Source organism: Rhinolophus sinicus, chromosome 14, assembly GCF_057876585.1.
Source record: "Rhinolophus sinicus isolate RSI-liver-muscle chromosome 14, RSI-T2T, whole genome shotgun sequence".
In the NCBI taxonomy this organism is placed as follows: Eukaryota; Metazoa; Chordata; class Mammalia; order Chiroptera; family Rhinolophidae; genus Rhinolophus; species Rhinolophus sinicus.
The window spans coordinates 67,713,905-67,737,953 of NC_142514.1; the positions used below are offsets into that span (position 1 = coordinate 67,713,905).

The following is a 24,049-nucleotide window of genomic DNA, read 5'->3' on the forward strand; positions in this document are numbered from 1 at the left end:
CTTCGAATTAAATAGGCATTGCATCAGAGAACAGATTAGTCATGCATGAACTAAAGTACATTTTAATAGCTTTATTTAGATATAATTTACATACTATAGCATTGATTTGTTTAAAGTATACAATTAAGTGGTTTTTGGTGTATTTACTACAGAATTGTGAGACCATTACCATAATCTAATTTTGAAACATTTTCATCACCCTAAAAAGAAGCCTGTGCCCATTAGTTATCAATCCCCACAATATCTCCAACTTCTCCAAAGCTCTAGGCAGCCACTAATCTATATTCTGTCTTTGTAGATTTGCCTATTCTGGACATTTCATGTAACTGGTATTATACAGTGTGTGGTCTTTTGTACTTGCTTTTTTCCCTTAGCATATCCGAGGTCCCTCTATGTTATAGCACGTATCACCGTGTCATTCGTTTTCATTGCCAGATAATATTCCATTGTATGGATATACCATGTTTTCATTATCTGTTCATCAATTGGTGAGCATTTGTGTTGTTTCCAGTTTGGGGCAATGAGGAATAATGCTTCTATGGACATTCGTATACAAGTTTTGTGGACATGTTTTCATTTCTCTTGGACATCTAGCTATAGTAGTGGAATTGCTGGGTCATATGGTATCTCTGTGTTTACCATTTGACTTCAATGAGGTATAATTTTTGCATCATCTCCTAAACTAGTACAAATTCAGGGTTAAGACATTTAACTGTCTTTTTAATGAAATTTAGCAAAATAGTTTAACTTGCCCAAGGATTCATCATCATCATCAGGAATATCAATGGAACATTGAATTTTATATAATTTAACTGTAGTTTGCAAAGTAATCTTAAAGCTCTACACTAAATCTCTTTGGATGAAAAGTTCTAGTTAAGAAATACAGAAAGGGCTGCTGACGGCTGACCAGATAGCTATCTGCATGTTTTTTGGTTCCTTATCCTTAGTGACCTGGATACCACCCCATTTACTCCAAACTTCCCTTTTGTGCATTATTTTCCTCTTTTTGGTGTGGGTCATTTCTTGAATGGACCAGTTAAACAATTCTTCAGTATTACAATAAAAGGGCATTTTGCCCTCCCCGTGCTTCATTTCCAAGTTTTACTTTTTTTCTTTAACAATGCATACTTATGCATCATAAACTTTCCGATTAAGGACTTTGGTGGTTTCTTAGTAATATAATGGACATTAGCCATGGAATGTGTCAAATACAAAACACTGGCCATGGAAGATCTCAAACTTAAGACATGAAACAGAAACTTTGGGTTCTGCACTTGACTTCCCTTTCTGGGGGTGCCTTATGTCACTCAGTCATCAAAATTCCTCTCTAACTCATAGAAACAGACAACAGTTTAGTGGTTACAGAGGGTAAGGGGATGGGTGGAGGTAGAAAATGGTAAAGGGTGTCAAATATATGGCGATGGTAGAAGATTTGACTTTGGGTGGTGAATACACGTGCTATATACAGATGATGTATCATAGAAATGCACACTTGAAACCTATATAATTTTACTAACTAATGTCACCCCAATAAATTTAATTTAAAAAATTTCTCTCTAATCTCATCCTGGGAGGGAGTTCTGTTTTAACTCCAAACTCAAGTTTAACCAATTCTTAGGGCCCAAACTTCTCTCCATGCTTTCAACTTAGATGGTAAGTCATCTTATGCCCAGCAGAAAGAGAGTTCTTTTAGATCAGGGCTGTCCAAACTGCAGCCCGCAGGCCAACTGCGGCCCACAATCCATTTTTTATTGGCCCGCAGGAAATTCCAAAAACATATTTAGTTTACTTAAATAAACCAGGTGAGGCAATACATACTTCACCTCGAGTGAGTGGCCCGGCTGTTTGTGTATTTTACCGCATATGACCCTTGGTAAAAAACGTTGAAAAAGTTTGGACACCCCTGTTTTAGATGGTCATTAGACCTTGACATTCAATGCTCAAATAGCCATAAAACAGCAAAAAATCCAAGGCTCAGAAGAGAAACACAAATGATCTCAATAACAAATGCCATGAAGTTCCTTGACCCAAAGACTGCCAATAGCTGTTTCTTTTGAGTTGAGCAACTCCCTATTGAACCTTTAAGCACCATTACAACAGGTACTGGCAAGCTGTGGCCCAACAGTTTGGGTCTGCAACCTGGTTTTGTATGGCCCACTTGCTGAGATTGGTTTTTACACTTTTGAAGGGTTGTTTAGAAATTTTTAAAAGAATATGCAACATAGACCAGCTGTGACCGGTAAGGCCTAAATAGTTACTATCTCTCCCTTTATAGAACAGTTTACTGATCCCTGCATTAAACAAAACAAAACAAAATAAAAAGACAACTTTGTTGTTAGCATGTATCAAAGTTTTATAATGAATTTCCTGTAAAAGAAAAGCTCTCTAGTAAGCTAATTCAAAGATTTGCTCTTGGTAGGGTAGGGACATTTTATAATAAAAGAGAATGGTTAGAAAAGCCTTAGATTCCATGTCAAAAGAAAATATTTCGTTAAAAGCCACTAAACTCTTGATTGACAGCTGGTCAGCTGCGTGGGTGGTAACTAATTTCCCAGAGTTTCTTAATGTCATTAAAGTTCATGAGACTCAATTACATAAGTGTTGTATCAGGAACATTTGTTTCGTTCTGGGAGAAGGTTGCAAGTTATATCGTACAAATTGATTTGAGACAACTTTCATAAGGCACTGTGTTAATATAGTTTAAAAGCGTACACTGGGACACAGTAAAAGAAAAGCAGGCTCTAGGGATCTTATCATGCTGTGCTTACTCATACAGTTTAATTTTAAAACTACGTAAACTCGTAGGAAGATGGAAAACTTGGAAGAGATAGAAGACCATCACAAAGAAGGTCAGGACATTGAAAAACTGAATCTGTGGGGAACAAATGGAAAGAACTGGAATGTTTCTGCTAAGATGAAGGAAACAAGGAGAAATGTAATAATTACTTCCAGGGGTATGAAGGGATCTCCAACTGAGTATGAAGAGTGATGGTACATCTCTTCTGAAAAGAGAGAAAAGTTTAACCTGAAGCATAAGGATTTAAAATAAAAAATTTTATGACATCAAGTTTTCAGCCTTTCCACAAATTTTCATAGAGGCTGGGTCTTTGGGAGATTTTAAAACTAGAATAGAAGGGGCCCTCTGCCATGGGGTGAGTCTGGTATTGCCTGGAGGTTTAGCCAGATAACCCCCAGCCATGTGTTTTTCATTCAAGACCATATTGGGTGCAAAGCACCACCAGATATGCCATCCTTTGAGAAGCTTACAAAGCAGCCACTGTTCCTGAGGATTTGCTCTCTGGCAGCGGGGGTAGGGTCAACAAATATACATGTGGCAAAGATGTGGGAGAAAACTGGGAAAACATTTGCAAGTATTTAAATATCTAGAAAGGGAAACAATTAAAACTAAGTCTTATAAAGCAAAAACCTGGAGGAGTGCAGGCCGCCGTCCATAGGTAAGGAAAGTGAGATGCAAGCATAGGGAACAGTAAACATAAAGGTATGTCCCAAGCATGAGGGAGGAGCCGCAAGAAGGCCGCGATGGCAGAGGGCACTGAGTGAGGGGACAGGGGTAGCTATTACGACAGGGTTTGTAGACTCAAGGAGTGTCTTGTCCACCTGTATTCTGAGTGAGATGAGGAGTCTTTAGAGGGTTCTGAACAAATGAGGGTCATAATCTCACTTGGAGTTCAAAGGATCACTCTGGCTGCAGTGTAGAGAAGCCATTAGCCAACTTCTTGGTCTCAGGGCCTTTGCACTCTTAAAAAAATTATTGAAGACCCCCAAAGAGCTTTAACTAGGGGTACTTTTAGGCACTTTTCATGAACAGTAAATATAGAGGAACATACAGGGAATGGGATTTTTCAGAATCCAGAAGTTTCCCAAGAGAGAAACCTACCTAATATTTTCTTAATTAAATAGTGAAACTAATAATTATCATTCATTGCCAAGTGCTTTTCTAAGTGTGTATAATTTAAATAGGTTGGCACAGCGCTAGATTTCAAACCTCAGTCTTTTTGGCTGTAAAATTTGCATTGTAACCCCCGCATTGTGTTGAACAAAATGGTGAGTAGAAGTGACTTGCTTTTATTTTTATTTTTTAGGTTTATGTGGTAACTTATGACTAAACTTAGAATTCTGGGAATGCAGATGTTCAGTGAGGTAACATATACATATGAGGTATTACCAGGAGTATTTTTATTAGTTTTAATGTTGGCATATACTGTTTTGGACTAAAGAGTTCATATCACCCTAAATGTACAAAATAACTGTAATCACTTCATAGAGAACAGACTTGCATAAATAACCTTGAATTTTGTGTTAAAATGCAATTAATATCATGTCCATGCCCTAAGTAAGAACATAACCCATCGTTATGAGTGGCCTACCTATGTGTGACAGTGGGCTCACTAAGCAGTGGCCATTGTGGGTTAAAAGCAAGATGCTTAGTATGATGACGGTCTGTGTCTGCAAAATTTTCTGGGGACCTATTCTTCAATAGAGGTGAAAAAGAATTTTAGACCCAAGCTGGAGGTGTGCACATAGGGCCATATCGCATTAGACTATTTTATACTCAGAACTAAAAATGTTTTAGGTGAGGCAGTAAGGTGTGCTATTAATGTGAAGCAGCCGATGTATTTATAGAGGATCTCAGGAATGTAAGTGTATGACTGAAAGCATCTTTACATTTACTCAGCTGTATTGAGATTTTTCTTTCAATTAAAATATACCATGTTTTCCAAAAATCCCCTTGTGCCACATGCAAACAAGAGCAGAATAGGTCCCTTATATGAGGAAACCACAGATCTTGAAAACAGTGGTGTTCCTTGATGTTCTTTGGCCACACTGTTTGGTTTCACTAACATTTCTGGTAATGGAATTGCTTGAGTCTCAGAATTAGTTTGCTTAGAATTTTTATGTTTTGCCAGACCTCTTCCTGTTGACATATTCAAACTGAATCAAAATGATTTGTGTGACATCATAAGCAGTATAAGTATAGCATTTGAAAACAGTCTAAGACTCTGATATATTAATTAATCTATTTGGGTGTGTTTGCTTGGAAACCTGGAATGAAGCCTGTTTTAGAATATGTTTGTTTTTAGAATATAATCTGAAAATGAGTTAGAAAATTTTTAACCTCTATAACGTTTTAAAATAGTCATTCCCCATCTCTCAACATCTCATATTCCATCCAAGGCATTTATTTAATGAAAGTGGGGAAGGTAGCAGAAACAATATTTTTAAAATAGACAGCTATGTCCTCATTTTTAGAAAGATTATACCTAAGCACCATTAGTATTTTTATATTGGAATCTCCTATGAACAAGATTAAACAAATCCTCATCTTTCTAAAACTAAGCAGTTGGTATATCATCTTTCATCAAGTGATAAACTATAAAATGTTTGTTAAAATTATGAATGCACAGTGTGCTGAAAGTGGATACTTTTCCAACAGGAAAATGGACTATCTGTACTCTTCCTTAGTTCTTGGATGAAGTAGATTTAACCCTTTAGGCTGTTTAAACTTATTGACTGCTTGACCAAGAGACTAAAGAGCTAAGAGATTTAAAGCCAAAGAGTTAGGCGGCACTGCCAGTGGAAAAGCAAACAGAAACTTAAAAGAAAACATCTCTGAGAATATATCCCACTCTGAATATAATATAAATGTAAAAGAAAGTTATCTCTGATGTAATGTAAGTTAATAGGACATTTTAACGAGTATCACTCCCAGTTTTTAAGAAATCATTCTGTAAAGGAAAACACTCTTTCTTGCTAATTCCTACATTGAATCAAGAAGGAATTCAGTCTCTAGTTGTTTCTGTTGTCCATGGAATGCTAGGTTTAGTGACTTAGAGTAATTGGTTCTAAAAGCAGATTACCTGCATTGTGTTCAGGCTCCGGTACCTGCTGCTGGGTAACCCAGGCAGGAGACTGAACCTTCTGAAGTCTCAGTTTCTTTTGTAAGAGTAGGCTAGTAGTTTTAGAGCCTAGGGATGTTGGGGGATTAAATAATAGGATACATGTGAAACGATTGACACCGTCCAGGTACATAGTAAGCCTTAACTCGTGCTGTGATCGAGATGGGTTTTCCTTTATCCATACAGAGATCTTTGCTAGGTAAGACTGTTATTCTAAAATGAAACACTGACCCCACCAGAACTACCGTGTTTCCCCGAAAATAAGACCTAGCTGGACAATTAGCTCTAATGCGTCTTTTGGAGCAAAACTTAATATAAGACCTGGTCTTATTTTACTATAAAACCGAGTCTATAATATAATATAATATAATATAATATAATATAATATAATATAATATAATATAATATAATATAATATAATATAATATTATATTATAATATAATATAATATAATATAATACAATACAATTATAATATAATACATATAACAATATAATAAATATAATATATAATAAAATATAAGACCGGGTCTTGTCTGAATTTTTGCTCCAAAAGACACATTAGAGCTGATTGTCCGACTAAGTCTTATTTTCGGGGAAACACAGGACAGTTCTAATAATCAGAGCATCTTCTACCTTCAGAAAATGTTCTGGAGGGGGAATCATTGCTATACCTGTGGAGCTCTTTGTCATGTAAAACCATTACTGCTCAGACAGCTAGGTCAGAGGCTAGTAGTGCCACAATGAGCAATGCAGCCTCTGCCCGTACAGAATTTAGAGTGGGGGAGGGGAGACAGATGGGTATATAAATAACCCAGGGGAGTGAAGGAGTGAACAGAGCAGGTAAGGAGTGTGTTGATCTTGGACTGCATATGAAAATCCCCAGCCGCAGGCTTTCAAAATAGAACACTGCACTTTACAGTCTGAGACCCTTTCACATGTTAGCCTAGCAGTATGTTCTTCCCACTGGAGGGTAGGCTGCGTCAGAGAGCCTGTCTGTCTTGATGTGTTGATCTGGGCAGAGGTAGGATCTGAGGTACATATAAACTAAATGTGTGATTAACCTATTCCTTATACCGTGTTTCCCCGAAAATGAGACCTAGTCGGACAATCAGCTTTAATGCGTCTTTTGGAGCAAAAATTAATATAAGACCTGGTCTTATTTTAATATAATATAAGACTGGGTCTAATGTAATGTAATATAATATATAATATAATATAATAATACCGGGTCTTAGATTAATTTTTGCTCCAAAAGACGCATTAGAGCTAATTGCCCAGGTAGGTTTTATTTTGGGGGAAACATGGTATTTATTAACCTATAAATTCATGGAGTACTGAAAGCATTTTAAGTAGGTGAGCTCTACTTTGGTAGGCCCTGATGAAGCTCTGGTTTTACCTTAAGACCTCATCTGGTGCTTAGGTTGTCTTTTTATCACAAGCAGAGGAAATAAGATGTTTCTAGGGAAATATGAGTTCCAACAATTAAGTTTGCGAACTTGTTGCAGTGATGTTGCTAACCCTTTTTGATATCAGAGGGATTATTCATTGTGAATTTGTATCAACTGGACAAACAGTTAACCAAGTTTACTATTTGGAAGTGCTGAAAATGGCTGCGTGAAAAAGTTAGACAAACCTGAACTTTTCGCCAACACTTCATGGCTCTTGCATCACGACAATACACCAGCTCACACAGCACTGTCTGTGAGGGAGATTTTAGCCAGTCAACAAATAACTATTGCAACACACTCCCTACTCACCTGATCTGGTCCCCAATGACTTCTTTCTTTACCCGAAGATAAAGGAATATTAAAGGAAGACATTTTGATGACATTCAGGACATCAAGGGTAATACGATGACAGCTCTGATGGCTGTTCCAGAAAAAGAGTTCCAAAATTGCTTTGAAGGGTGGACTAGGTGCTGGTGTTGGTGCATAGCTTCCCAAGGGGAGTACTTCGAAGGTGACCGTAGTGATACTCAGTAATGAGTATGTCGCACTTTTTCTAGGATGAGTCCACGAATTTAAGGGTCCAACCTCGTAGGTCTCAACCTCACTTGCATATTGGAATCGCCTGGGGATCTTTAAAAAGAAACCAAATGCTCGGTCCCACCCCAAGCCTTCTGATCTAACTGGACCCAAGCATTAGTATTTTTAAAGCTTTCCAGCTGATTCCAATGTGCAGCCAGTGTTAAGAGCCACCATTTTACTCGCCCTGGGTTCCGTTTCCTTCAAGATGTTCTAATAAATCTCAAGGGACTGGCTCAGCCCAGATTCTGTCAGTAGTTTTTCCATTTGGCACTTCGTAATTTAATATCAGTCCATGTGTTCTCCCTTTGGAAACACATGGTACTTTCTGCTGTTTTAGTAAATGATGTTGACTCCTGGAGAAATACTCATCTTAGGTTCTGAGCAGAGAGGCAGGGTGCTTTCTCATTTAGCACTGGCCTTAAGAGAGCTAATCTTACCCTCAAAACATAATCTACTGTCCTATTTTTCATATCTCCATGACAAAACCAACCCACAAGTTTTGTTCTAGAACCTTCTATTCAGTCATTTAACAGGTTCTTCCTTAATTTCTTATGCAGTTGTTTGAAGTCTGTTTTTATATATCACGTTGAAGCATTTTGTTTGGTATGTCAGTATTTTCAGATACTTAGAGGCTCTTCACTTATCTTATATATTCCTTTGCTTCTCTCAACATTTCTGTGTAGATTATGTTTCTCCTACTTTACTCTTTCATTCAATAAATATCTATTGAATGGTAAATATGGACCAGGCACTCTCCTGGACAGCGGGGACAAAAGAGTGTCCAAATCAAGCAGAAATTCCTGCCTTCCTGGGACTTACGTTCAAGTGGGAGAAGGCAGAAGGGAAATACATAAGTAACTAAAATAAGTAGAATGTTCAAAGGTGCTAAATGCTATGGAGAAAAATAAAGCAGGGCAGGAGGAAAGGGAGTGTTGTTTCCGGGGGTGGGATTATAATATTACATAGGCTTTACCATGTTATCCAAGCAAGGGCTCGTGAAAGCTTGGACCAGAGTGGTGGTGAGACAGATAGTGAAAATTGGTTGGAATCTGGATAAGTTTCAGCAACTCCTAAAGAAGACCAAGGATTGAATCATGTGGATACCATGTTTCCCCGAAAATAAGACCTAGCCAGACAATCAGCTCTAATGCGTCTTTTGAAGCAAAAATTAATATAAGACCCGGTCTTATTTTACTATAATATAAGAACAGGTCTTTATAATATAATACAATACGTACAATACAATATAATATATATACAGTCATATTAATTTTTGCTCCAAAAGATGCATTGGAGCTGATTGTCCGGCTACTGTGTTTCTCCAAAAATAAGATCTAGCCGGACAATCAGCTCTAATGCATCTTTTGGAGCAAAAATTAATATAAGATCAGTCTTATTTTACTATAAGACAAAGTCTTTACTATAATATAATATAATATAATATAATATAATATAATATAATATAATATAATATAATATAATATAATATAATAGTCTTATATTAATTTTTACCAAAAGAGGCTTTAGCGCTGATTATCCGGCTAGGTCTTATTTTGGGGAAAGAGAGTATTAGAAAGAGGAGAATTCCAGCAGCAGGTATTGCACATGCAAAGCCCTGAGGCAGGAGTGAACCAGATGTTCAAGGAACTGCAAGACAACCAGTGTGGCTGGAGCAGAAAGGAGAGGGCTACAACGTGGGTATTGGGGATGGGGGGAATGCAGATTGCATAGGGCCTTGTGGGATTTTTATAAAGAGTCGGGCTTTTTCTCTGAGTGAGATGGAGAGTTATTACATGGTTTTGAGCAGAGGAGAAACCCAATAATTTCATAGGATCATTCTGGCTGCTCAGTTGAGACTAATCTATGTGCGTCAATGGTGGAAGCAGGGAGACCCAGTGATGTATGAGGCTATTACAATCACCTAGTTGAGAGATGATGATGGCATGGGCCAGGGTAAAAGCAATAGAGATAGTCAGCAATGGTTAAATCTGGATATATTTTTGAAGGTAGAATTTATTGCTCTTAAATAAGTGTCTATCTAATATTTTTCCACCCTCCTTTTAAAAGATACTCAAACTTTAGTAAGGGGCCTGAATAATGCTAGTTATAGCAAATGGTTAACTTTCTGACCCTTTAAATACCACAAATTCAGTGTCATATTGTTTTGTTTCGTTTTAAGAATGACAGTATTGCTGATTTGTTTCACTTCTGATTCACCCTCACTTCTCACAGTCCTCACTCACCCATTTTTCTGTGTTGTGTATTGCTGCTCATTTGCCATTGAATATCTTGACCCAAGCCATCAATGATCACTATTGCATTGCTGTTGCTTAGTAAACACCTGTCCTTTCCTTCTTGTGGTCTTTACCTTATTCTATGGCAGGTCCCTTGAAGGTGACTGAGGCAGGCAATGGGAGTAAGAGAAAAGAACATGATACTGCTAATATTATTATAAAGGAGCCCGGCGTTCAAAATAAATCAGACCAAGAATACCTCTTTTTCCACTCCTTTCTCCCTTCTCCCAAATCCTTAAAGAGAGCAAAAAAAGAAAATTTTTCCTTTTCGACCACCACATAAGTCTCTCAGGTAGTCTTTTATACTTTCTTTGCTTCCCCTGTACCCCTAAGCAGAATGCAAGTATCATGAGAAAACGCATTGTGTTGCAAAATAAATCTGGTAGTTCTCTTCCCCAAAGCTAAGCGCACCTAACTCTAAGCTCTGGTATTCATAGAAATATTTCTGTTATACATTTTTCACAACTGGGAGAATTTCAGAATATGCATACCTCATTTTTCATCCATTCATTCAGCAACTATTTATTGAGTACTTTTTGTGTGCCAGGCACCGTTCAGCGCACTGGGAGATAGGATTGAAGAAAACAAAGTCCCTGTTTCTTATGGAACTTGCCTTATAATGTGAGACAGACAAAAATACTAGCACATATGTAGTACATCTGATAAAGATAATGCTTTGAGAAAAGTAACTTAGGAGAATGAAAAGGGGAATGCTGAGGTGGTGGGTTACTGGTGGTGGTAAGTTACTATTAATATTTTAAATAGGGTGACCAGAGAAGTTGTCTCTGATACTACGATATTTACACAGAAACTTTGAATAGTGAGAGAGTGATTCAGTTCTACATCTGATTGGAAAATACTCCTTGCTGCAGTAAGTCCTTAGGTAGTTTTCTTCTCTATATATACTTCCGAAGTGATTTCATCCTGTGCGATGGCTGTAACCACTTCCGATACCCAGGTGACTCCCAAATTTGTATCTCTGGGCCAGATCTTTTTCCTCCTTCTAGCCTAATATAGCCAACTGTTTATGGAGCCTCTCCACTTGGATGTCTAACAGACATCTCAGATTTAACATGTCTATAACCAAAATCATCTCCCCTTCCTCAAACCTGTTCTATCGGTAGCTTCCCTCTCCCTTTATATAAAGTGGCACTTCCATCCTTCTGTTTTTCAGTCAAAAATCTTGGTTTCATCTCCCTCTCTTCAAACCCTACATTGACCCATCAGGTAGATCATGAGTTACTTATATTGGGGAAAAGTAGAAAAGGAGAAACTTAGAGACTGGGATGAAGAAATGGAGGTAAAATAGAAGGCAGAGCTGTAACAGAAGTATCTTCATATTTGAGATATTAAGAAAATTGAAGCTAAGGGAACATGAGCCCTGGGATTCAGGTTGATGTGAAATCACATCGTAAGTCAGATCCCCCTAAAAGAGCCACAACTTCAGAGTGGTCCCATATGTTTGGGTGTGTGTTAACATCAAGAATTAGTTGGCAGAACTAAGGCTGTAGCCCCATGGATTGGACAGAGACTTTAGGGTACCCTTGGGAATTTTTTACATAAATTTCACCTAAAGCATTTTTTATCCCCTGCCTCTGGAAACATTGTGGGACCTGGGTGGGGAAAGCAGAAATGCAGAGTCATAATTTTAAAAAAGCAGCGAACATTTGAACGATTTTTTCTTTCTTTTTTTTTGAAGAAAAACTAATCCTCTTTGTGGGCATGTCTGCAATGAAGCAAAACATCGTGTTGAAACATCAGGGAAGGGAGATTCTAATAACTTTCTAGAGGCAAGAGGTGGTTAATAGTTGTCTTGACCAAATTAATTTGAACAAGAACAATGAAAAGGAAGTAGTCACTGTCCTTCTATTTTAATTTGTTATACATTTCCCAGTAGATTCTCGGTATTCAAATTCTCAGTACAGAAGGTTCTGCTGTTTTACTGTATTGAGTTCCTGGAAATCACATTCATATCCCCCTAAAGGAGATTGGAACAGTGTAAAGTTTGGGGATTGCATTCTCCACCCACGGGCTTAGCATCAAACAAAAAATAGGTATAATACAGAGTATAACGTAAAGACCTCCTGTGGCTCTGGTAAAATTCTGTTTTACTAGCTATTTACAAAGAAGAGTAAGTCCTATATCAGTCATTCCCTAATGGAGAGAAACAGAGTCCTTTCTAACCTTTAAAAAAATCTTTCCTCAGACTGGACTCCTCCTCTCAGTGCCAGATTTTAGGCTGGAGTATACAAATCTGAAATTTGCCCTCAATTCAGTCCTCAGATTACTAGCTCCCAAAATAGGTGTTTTTGCCAATGGAAGACAAGGCTGAATCTCCCATAAAGGAGGTTGTTAGAGACTAAAATAATTTCTCTCATGAAGTGCAATGAGCTTAGACATTGGAATCTGACAGGCGTAAGTCGGAAGTTTTGCTATGCCATTCATAGGCTTTATAACCTTGGAGAAATTATTTAATCTCTCTTTGCACATTTGCTCTACTGTAGAGGCAAGATAATACCTACATCATGGGTTTAATGTGGAAGTAAAAAAACAAACAAACAAACAAACAAATAACATACATAATGACTGCGAATTAATAGGCACAATGATATTAAATGTTCATTGTTATACCTTTCCTTTCCCATTTAAAAAATGATTCTTTCAAAGTTTGTTTCTTCTGTTTTTATAAAGAATTATATTTTAGTGTGATACCTCAAGTTAAAAGTGAAGGCTACAAGCACCAAGGAATTCTTATTCTTGATAGTAAACTCCATTTTACACTTATCTAATTTGATTGTTGGCTTGGTTGATAGTAGCTGTCATATGTTGAGTGCTAATTTCCTACCTAGTACTGCAAGTAGTGTTTGCCACAGTTACTTCTTATACACTTCACAGCTCTGAAGGAAGATACTACCCTTTTCCACATTTTAATGATGAGGAAACAGAAGGACTTGGTAACCTGCTCAAGGTCACCCAGCTCACAAGTGGCAGAGCCAGAATTCAGACTGAGGCACTTTCACCTCAGTGCTGTGGCCCCAACCACTATACTACTAGAGTAATTCTTTAATACTCTAGTAGTGTATTAATATGAATGTCTGTTCTTGCCTTAATTACTAGGGACATATCTCGCCTCCCAAAAAAGTAGAGATTGGGCATGAAAAAATATAATCTCTTATGTTTGTTTGTTTTTTCTTTTGCCTTTTCTAGTAATAGAACCAGGGCTCTAGAATGGGTGGGAGTTCTACACCATTTGGAAAAAAGTGAGTGGGTAGAATAATATAAAAGCTGAACTTTTAAAATCATTTAAAATCACATGTCACTGGAGAAAGTCTCATTTTATTGCAGACGGTTTGCTTCCACCATCCGCCTCCTCCCCCCCAATTTAATTCTGTGAATTAAAGAAAAGAAAGGTACAGAATATTTATTAGCTCAGCTTAGTCCTTATTACTATGCTTCCACTCTCTTGGATATTTTCTTTCTTTAATCCATTTACATGGTTTTGCCTGTTGCCATGGGGAAGCTCATTCCATGATGTGGGAGACCTTAGTGCTGAAGAAGGTTTTCTTAATGTCAAATCCCACATTCTCACTTCCACATTTTTATCTTGGTGTTACTAGGGCAACCCAAATAATTTCATTTTCTCTTTGAAGCTGATACCTTTAATGCTATTATATCCTTATGTTGACTCAATCATGTTCTCATGATTTTTTTCTAGTTCAATTCCTGAGCTACTTTCTTTACACAGATGTTTTCTGCTTTTCTTTAGTCATAATAGCTGATGTACTGTTGGTGTAGTGGTTAAGTATTTGGGGGATTACAAATCCCACTGAGGATTAGAAAAGCACTATGGACCTTTCTCACCAGGAAAAAAAAAAAAAAAAAAACAGTTTAAGAAATAATGGATGGGAAAGATCCAGAATGGCAGAGTAGATAAACACTGCCTTCTTCCTTCTGTGAACACATTAAAATAACAAGTAAATTATAGAACAATCAACCTGGAGAACCATCTGAAGGCTAGTTGAACAGAAGTTTTATACCTAAGGATATAAAAAAGACACATCAAGACTGGTAGCAGGGGCAGAGATATAAAACAGCCTGCCCAGAAACCTCCCTGTGGCAGTTGAAAATCAGGAGGGATATCTTGGCTGTGGACATTCCCCCAGAGGAGCAAGGGACCCTAGCCTAACACCAGGCCCCCCAGCCTGGACTACTAGTGCTGGGAAGAGGAGCCCCTGCATCATCTGGCTGTGAAAAACAGTGGGGATTCCGACCATCTGGATGGGATGGCAAGCAGCAGGAAACCCAGATGTCCTCTTAAGGGAACCAGGTACAGACTCATTCACTTGCAGACACTCACCTAGGGCTCTGGCGTGGGGACAGTTACTCGGAGGGGGGAATCAGAGGCATACGGAGGGGGCAGACTGAGGTGAGTAGCTTCAGGCAAGGGCTGTTGCCATTTTCCCTGTGTGGGATCCTCACGTGCAGCTGGCAGGCAGCCACCATATTTCCTGTGTTGAGCCTGCCCCCACCACGGCCAAATCTGAATGTGATTGGCCTGGTGAGCTCTACTGCTCCACCCTGCTGACTCACAGGGAACCTGCCCTATCCAACTGATTCTGTGATCAGCCAGCCCCGCCTGTATTACACTCTTTCTTGTAAAACTATCAGAGTCTGCTGGCCCCAGGTAGACCATGACTGGCTTTGGTGTGCTCTAAGTCTTTGGGTGACTAACTCCAGGCTCAGCACTGGCACCAAACCAAAATCTACATTAACCTGATGAACACAACTCCTTCCACTCTGGTGACTCCCTGAGATCCCACCTTATCCAACTCACGTAACACATGAGGCTCTATCAGCAGCTGAGCTTTACAGGCAGCCAGCAGGTGGCGTCAGGCCTTGGAGTGTCCTGGCTTTTTGCAGACCTACCCTAGGTCCAGTACTGGTGGCAGAAAGCCTCAGTTCACAGTGTGGCCTCTCCCACACACCTCCAGGTTTAGCACAGGCAGGAAACAACCATGGATCACTTTGTAGCTCCTAACAGGTAGTTCCTGGCTGGTCACAAGCAGGGGGTGACCTGGGCCTGCACTGGAGCTCCTCCCAAGAGGCCCCAGTACCAACATACATGGAGGTTGGCCTCAGACCACAGCAGAGCACTTCCCAATTAGCCCCACAAGTGGCACACACAAAGTGGGGGAGGTCTCAACAGGCACCAAGCCCACTGCGGTAAATCCCAATCAGTGGGTTAAGCCCCCTGCACAGCAGCCTTTAAGCTGTGGACTTGGCCAAACCCCACAGCCAATCAGCTTGAGGGTCAATCTCACCCACTGACATGCCAACAGTAATCAAAGCTCTCCTACAACAGGAGGGTACACACAATCCACACAAGGGACACTCCTGGAGCACCCATACAGGTGACCAGGGAGACTGTGCCACTGGGCCTCACAGGGAATCTACTACATAAGACGACCTGGCCAAGGCTGGAGGATGTATCAGATCTACCTAATACATAGAAACAAACACAAAGGCAGGAAACAAAGAAATACATCCCAAATGAAAGAACAGGAGAAAACTCCAGAAAAAGAACTAAATGAAATGGAGGTAAGTGACCTACCAGATACAGAGTTCAAAACAATGGTTTGGATGCTCAAGGAACTTAGTGAGAACCTCAACAAAGAGACTGTAAGCACAAAAAAGGACGTAGAATCCATGAAAAAGAACCAATCAGAAGTGAAGAATACAATAACTGAAATGAAGAATGCACTAAAAGCAATCACCAGCAGACTAGATGAAGCAGAGGATCAAATCAGCAATTTGGAAGACAAACAGAAAACACCCAATCAGAACAGCAAAAAGAAAAAAGAATTAAAAAAAATGAGGATTGCTTAAGAGATCTCTGAGACAACATCAAGCTTATCAACATTCATACCATAGGGGTACCAGAAGGAGAAGAGAGAAAACAAGGGATCGAGAACCTATTTAAAGAAATAATGACTGAAAACTTTCCTAACCTGGTGAAGGAAATAGACGTACAAGCCCAGGAAGTGCAGAGAGTCTCAAACAAGATGAACCCAAACAGGCCAACACCAAGACACGTTATAATTAAAATGGCAAAGGTTAAAGACAAAGAGAGAATCCTAAAAGCAGCAAGAGAAAAGCAACTAGTAACTTATAAGGGAGCTCCCATAAGATTGTCAGATGATTTCTCAACAGAATCTTTACAGGCCAGAAGGGACTGGCACAAAGTATTTAACATGATGAAAAGCAACGACCTACAACCAAGGGTACTCTACCCAGTAAGGCTATCATTTAAAATTGAAGGACAGATAGCTTCCCAGATAAGAAAAAGCTAAAGGAGTTCATCATCACCAAACCAGTATTGCAAGGAATTTTAGAGGGACTTCTTTAAGATGCAAAGAAAAAAAAATCAAAATTGTGAATAATAAAACAGCAATAGCTACATATCTATCAACAATTACTTTCTATGTAAATGGATTAAATGCTCCAATCAAAGGACATAGGACTGAACGCATACAAAAATAAAATCCTTATATATGCTGCCTACAAGAGAATCACTTCAGATTGAAAGAAACACACAGACTGAAGGTAAAGGGATGGAAAAAGATCTTTCATGAAAAGTGGAAATGAAAAAAAAAAAGCTGAGGTAGCAATACTTATACCAAAATAGACTTCCAAACAAAGGCTATAACAAGAGACAAAGAAGGACCTAATAATCCCACTTCTGGGTTTTTATCCAAAGAAACCCAAAATGCTACTTTGAGAGGACATGTGCATCCATATGTTCATTGCAGCATTGTTTACAATGGCCAAGATGTGGCAACAGCCTAGGTGTCTGTCAATGGATGAATGGAAAAGGGGAGGTGATACATACATACAATGAAATATTGCTCAGCCATGGAAGGGAATGCTTTCTTGCCATCTGCGGAGGCGTGGATGGACCTGGAAGGTATTGTGCTGAGTGGAGTATGTCAGACAGAAAGATAGATGCAATACAATTTCACTTATATGTGGAATCTGAAGAACAAAATAAACAAAACAGAAACAAAATCATAGGTGCAGAAAACAGTTTGATGGTTGCGGGATGGGAGGCTGGGTGAAAAAAGGGGAAGAGGTTAAGAAGTACAAATTGATTGTTACAAAGTAGTTATGGGGATGTAGGGTATAGCATAAAGAATATAGTCAGTAATTTTCTAATAACTATGCCTGGTGTCAGATGGGTACTAGATTTTTTGGGGTGATAGATGGGACGAGGTTGGGGGATGGTAAAAAAGGTGAAGGGATTAAGAAGTACAAATTAGTAGTTACAAAATAGTTGTGGGGATGTAAAGTAAAACATAGGGAAGATAGTCAATAATATGGTAATAACTATATATAGTGCCAGATGGGTACTAAACTAGTCACAGGATCATTTCATAACTTATATAAATGTATAACCTCTATGCTATACACATGAAATTAATATAAAATAATATTGAATGTCAAAAAATTAAGAAGAGAGTTACCATGTGACCTAACAATTACTCTTCTAGGTATCTATCCCCAAAATTTGAAAATATTTATTTGTAAAGATATATGTACCCCTATGTTCATTGCAGCATTATCCACAGTGGCCAAGACATGGAAACAACCTAAATGTCCTTTGATGGATGATTGGATAAAGAAGATGTCATATATATATATATATATATATATATATATATATATATGAATACTACTCAGCCATTTGTGACAACATGGATCAATCTTGAGTTTATCATGTTAAATGAAATAAGTCAGACAGAAAAGGACAAGAACCATCTGATTTCACTCATATGTGAGATATAAAACAGAAAGAAACAAACAAACAACCAAAACAAACAAACTCATAGACACAGACAACAGATGGTGGTTACCAGAGGGGGGTGAAAGGAGGAAGAAGAAGGTAAAGAGGGTCAAATATGTGGTGATGTAAGGAGACTAGACTTTGGGTGGGGAACACACAATGCAATATACAGATAATGTATTATAGACTTGGCACCTGAAACTTATATAAGGGTATTAACAAATGTCACCCCAATAAATTTAATTTTAAAAAGCTTTTTAAAAAGAAAGAATAATGGATGAATATACAATGGGGAAGGGGTTGTCTTTTCAATAAATGGTGTTGTGGAAACTGGACAACTATATGCAAATGAATGAAACTGGATTGCTGTCTTACACCATACACAAAAATCAATTAAAAATGTATTAAAGAAAAAAAAAAATGTATTAAAGACTTGAACTTAAGACGTGAAACCATACAACTCCTAGAAGAAAATGTAGGGGGTCAGATTCTTGACATCAGTCTTGGTAATGATTTTTTGAATTTGATACCAAAGCAAAGTCAACAAAAGCAAAAATAAACAAGTGGGACTATATCAAACTAAAAAGCTGTACAGCAAAGGCAGCCATCAACAAGATGAAAAGGCAACCCACAGAATGAGAGAAAATATTTGTGAATCATGTATCTAATAAGGGGTTAATATCCAAAATATATGAAGAGCTCATACAACTAAATAGAAAAAAAATCTGATTAAAAAATGGGCAGCAGATCTCAATAAAGAAGACATACAGATGGCCAGCTACTACATGGAAAGATGCTAAACATCACTAATCATGATGGAAATGCAAATCCAAACCATAATGAGATACCACCTCACACTAATGGAAAGGTTATTATTAAAAAGACAAGAAATAGCAAGTGTTGGCGAGGATGTGGGAAAAAAGGAACCCTTGTACACTGTTGGTGGCAATTTGTGTTGGTGCAGCCACTATGGAAAACAGTATGGAGGTTCCTCAAAAAATTAAAAATAGAACTACCATATGATCCAGAATTTCCACTTCTGGGTATTTATCTGAAGGCAATGAAAACACTCAAAAAGATACCTGCACCCCGCATGTTCATTGTAGCATTATTTACAATAGCTAAAAATATGGAAGCAACTTAAGTGTTCACCAATGGATGACTAGATAAAGCTAATGTGACATAGTATATTAATATTACTCAGCCATAAATAAGATGGAAATCCTTCCATATGCAACTGCATGGATAGACTTTATGCAACATGAGTGCATTATGCTAAATAAAATAAGTAACAGAGAAAGACAAATATTATATGATTTCAATTATATGTAGAATCTGAAAAAAAACTGAACTCATACAGAGAACAGATTGGTGGTTACTGGAGGGGAGTGTGTATGTGTGTGTGTGTGTTGTGTGTGTGTTGTGTGTTGTGTGTGTGAAATGAGTATGGTGGTCAAAAGGTACAAACTTCCATTTATGAGATAAATAAGTCCCAGAAATGTAATGTACACCATGGTGACTAGTTAACAATACTCTAGTGTGTATTTCAAAGTTACTAAAAGAGCAGATCTTAAAAGTTCTCATCACAAGAAAAAAATAATTGTAACTATACGTGGTGATGGATATTAACTAAACTTATTCTGGTAATCATTTCAGAATACGTACACATATCAAATCATCATGTTCTATATCTAAAACTGTTACAGTGTTATATGCCAATTTAAAAAAGAAATAATGGATGGAAATGTTGAATAAATAGTGCCTCTAATAGTATCTCTTATTATTCATATCTATTTGGTTCTTGCATTTTGAATAGCAAGTTGCAAGTGTTGTATATAGCAGGGGATTTATCAGAAAAATCTCTCCCCATTTATTCTGTTTCTGAGTTCAGGTTGTGAAAGTTAAGTTACCTGTTTATTTCCGTTTTCATATTTACGTCATCACAAGGCATTCTCACGCTTGGTTTGATATCTCTGTCCTCTGTCGCTTGGCAAACTACCTGCGGGGTTAGATGGCTAGTTGGCATGCATCTTTCCCAGTGCTGGTCTGGCTCACACAAACCCTTCGGTTTTGAATCGTATGGAGAGCTGAGGAGCAAAGAGAAAGGATAACATATTTTGAGTCTCCTTGTTTACAGTTCTGTTGCCAACATATTTGACTATAGCGTTTTTATTTATCTTGTATCCCCAGTACTTGCCACATAGTAGTTAGATAACAAATGTTCAAAGAAGGACAGCGGATGGAGAGAGGGAGGGAAGGAGGAAGAAAGAAGGATGTATCAAAGGGAGCGAAGAAATAAATTTAAAAACAGACCAACGGAGACTATCCTCTGACCAAAGACTGAATTTCCTGTAACTAGGAAGTCAGTCCCTAAGGAGGCATTCTACAAGAATTCGGAGGGGACTGCACTGCAGGCTGGCACACGTGTGGACCGACGCAGGGGCGGAGAATGGCCGTGGGCCCTTATGGATGCTACTTGTGTTCAGTCCCAGGAAATGACCGAGCAGCCCCCTCACTGACGATGACTGAGATTCTAGAACAATGTTCACTACTTATGACAAGAATTTTGTGAATTCTATACCAACCATGGGCTACTTGGCCAGAACTTTGGGGCATCTTTACACTGAATTAACAAGAGTGGAGGCATCGGTGTGGAGGATAATCCAGGAGGTGCAGTGGAGGTTGGTTCAGTGTTTAGAAGGCAGTTTAGCAGCAGGGAACAAAGGGAAGCTGCTGTGATCTCTGTGCTTCTGCAACAAGGTTACTTTGGGGAAATTTTCACACATACCTTAGAAATAGACTGTTGGTGCGTCTTGGTGACTTTTTTTGCCATTTCCACCTAAAAACATGTAACTTGTTGCCCTCTTTGCCTCATGGAATTTGGACCAGCTTGGAACTTCCCCAACCCCTGTGTCTCCAGAGATAGAAAATATGAGGTCCAACCTTATGCAAAATAAACAAAAACAAAAAATGTATGAGTGATAGAGGGCAAAATGATACATCTTAAAAGGGGGACAAAAAGCCACCCTGCCTTGAATGTTCTGGCCCCCAACTTTAGACAATTATTCCTACCTATAGTTCATATTTCCATGCAGCCATCACTTCCTAAACCCCCAGTAGCTCAGGTACTTCAGTATACTGTCAGTCTCCTAAACTTCCACTTTGTCATACCTATCACAACTGTGTTAATTAAACGGTTGTGTGTAATTGTTTACTATCTGTCTTTCCACCATAATGTAAGGTTCATAAAAACGGGTTGTGTCTCTCTTACTCATTGGTATATCCACATTAGTGAACTCGATATCTGGTAGATAAAAGCTTCTCTAGTACTTGGAGAAAGAATGAGTAAAGCTGCTAGGTACTGTGGTAGATGCTAGAGATACATAGCTTTTCAGAGATACTGCATGTATCCTTGAGAAAATTTGTGCTTCTGGAGTAGCGATCTCTAATGATAATGTATCCCTCTCTCAGCCTCCAAAAGGGACCAAGCATAAATCATGGTCCTATGGCTTTCTCCACCTCATTTCCCCAAATCCCACTTCTTTCCCAAAAGAATCCCAGCACTGATCCTGTTTGTATCTAAGGACATTGAATAGGAGAAAACCAGTTTCTGTTTCTTTGTTGATTGGACATTTATTTTGTTTTTACAGAAACAATTTTAACTTATGTCTGTGTAAACTTTCTTCAGGTCCCTAAAACAGTGATCTATTAAGTTTTTAACATGGATCATCTGAAAATAGGATCAAAAACACAGGATCAAGATTACAGGACAAATAGGGGGTGGCCAGTTAGCTCAGTTGGTTAGAGCAGGCTTCTCTTAGCTACAAGGTTGCCGGTTCAATCCCCTCATGGGCCACTGTGAGCCGCACCCTCCACAACTAGATTGAAACAACTACATGACTTGGAGCTGATGGGTCCTGGAAAAACAGACTTAAAATAAATAAAAGTTAAAAAAAAAAAAAAAAAAAAAAAGATTACAGAACAAATAAAAACAAACAAATCCCTACAGTTGTTCCATAAACCTTGTCTGTTCCCTTGGCCCTGAGCCACCCAAAAGATCATGCACTCTTTCCCAAATCCTGCTTTACTTCAGAACTTCCAAAGATCTCTCAGTTTTGAAATGTTTGATTTTTAAAAGTAAGTTTTTTTTCTGTTTCTTCCTTAACTCTTTCCTACTAAGCTAAGGTTTTAAATAAATTCCTATGACCTTTCTACACATTTTTTTTTTTTAGTATTTGTGATAATACTTAAACCTCCTAATTTAACAACTCTTAAATTAGTTTTGCTCCTTTCAAGCATCCCCAATCCACCTTTTTATCCCAGAAATGAATAAACCCACTTCTGAAACCTTCTTTAGGTAACTAGGTGTCACCGTACAAGTTGATATACTGCTGGTCTTCAATATCTTGTTTTCTAGGTCTTTCAACCATTTTTTAAAAATGTGTTTTGCAGGGCTCTCAATATTTTTGAGATAGTTTTCTCAGGAAGACTTGATCTGGCCCCACACCATCTTTCTTCATAATAATAGCAACTGCAAATAAACTATTTCAAAATACTATCACTTTGTCTATAAAGATAGCACTGTTTGGGTCTTATTCCAAATTAACTGATAGACTTCAATTTTTTTTCCCCCTCTATTTTCTTTTTGCTGTCAAAGTAGTCAAATGAATAAGTCTGGGATCTTGCACTTACACTGTTCTGGTAACTTTGTTTTTAATTAATCATTTATTTGATGAATATATGTTGAGCACCTATAGGTGCCAAAGACTGTTAGGTACTGGGAAAACAATGGAGACCAACATTAATCCAAGCATCACAAAAATAAGTGGAAAATGGTGTCTGTGACAGGGGCCATCAAGGAAGACCCACAGTGCTCTGAGAGCCTGCAGTGCTGGATTTGACCTAGTCAGGTAGTCAGATCCCGAGCGAGTGGTGCGAGAGCCCCAGCCCTCTGTAGAATACATAGGATCTGCAAAGCCAAGGAGGATTAGTACATTCCAGTTACAGGACTAGCACCACAGGCCCTGCTACAATTGCCTGTATCTCCTTTGTAGTGATTTTTCAAGAGCCACAAATATCACTTGACTCTTGTAAACGTATATCACCTAGTTTCACTATTTTCTTTGCAGGTAGGGAGAAGTTTTTGTTCTGTTTTGTTTTGTTTTTTGTTAACCAAATAACATGTCTTCAGAAACAGGTGTATTTTAATGAATGATTCATATTTTCCAAGCATGTCTTTCATTTAGATTTTTGGCACAATTTAGGTTTGAGAGGCAAGTAGCCTTTGACCATATTTTCCTAGAGCCTTCTTATGAAGAAACCTTTTTATGCCTCCCCTCAGCTTCTAGAATCTGAGACAATGGAAGTATCAAATATCTTCACATTAGATTTTATTTAGCTTTGCTGTGAGAAATAAGAATTGGAAGAGGGAACTCATATAATGTCTAACTTGGAAAAAATGGCCATTGAATCCATATGTTGTGTTTAGAGCTGAACCCAACAAATATTTTTCTCGTAGGCACAAAGCCTTGCAGTAAATATCTATTGGCTGCATGGACAAAAACCAAGTATTCTAACTTTCAGGTGCATTCACATCAGTTTTAATATTCTGACAATAAAAGTCTGGTAGTTGTTGATTTCCTCCTGCAGATTTGAGGGTTTTTTTGTTTTTTTCCTGGCGGCTTGAAGGCCCAAACTTCTTCTTTCCATCATGGATTTTATTGAACACATCCAACAAGAAAAACAAACCAAGAGCTGACTACTTGAGAACCTTCTTGAAAAGCCCCAAAGAGAATTATTCACCAGTTAGTTTTTCTGCTTAAGAACCTTTCAATGGTCCTGATCTTAAAAGGGAAGTTTTTAATAGAATTTAATTTAAAAAGACAATAAAAAGATCATACTATAAATCCATTGTCTTTTAATCTACACTAATCTCTTGTTTCCTGAACAGTGTTACTTTGTTTCCTAG

At 38.1% G+C, this 24,049-nt stretch overlaps 1 protein-coding gene across 2 annotated transcripts in view; it reads left to right on the forward strand.

Annotated features, from left to right (window-relative positions):
* Window positions 1-24,049, forward strand: part of LRRC8C (leucine rich repeat containing 8 VRAC subunit C) — a 76,230-nt gene that overhangs the window by 9,830 nt on the left and 42,351 nt on the right. The gene's annotated exons all lie outside the window — the stretch shown is intronic.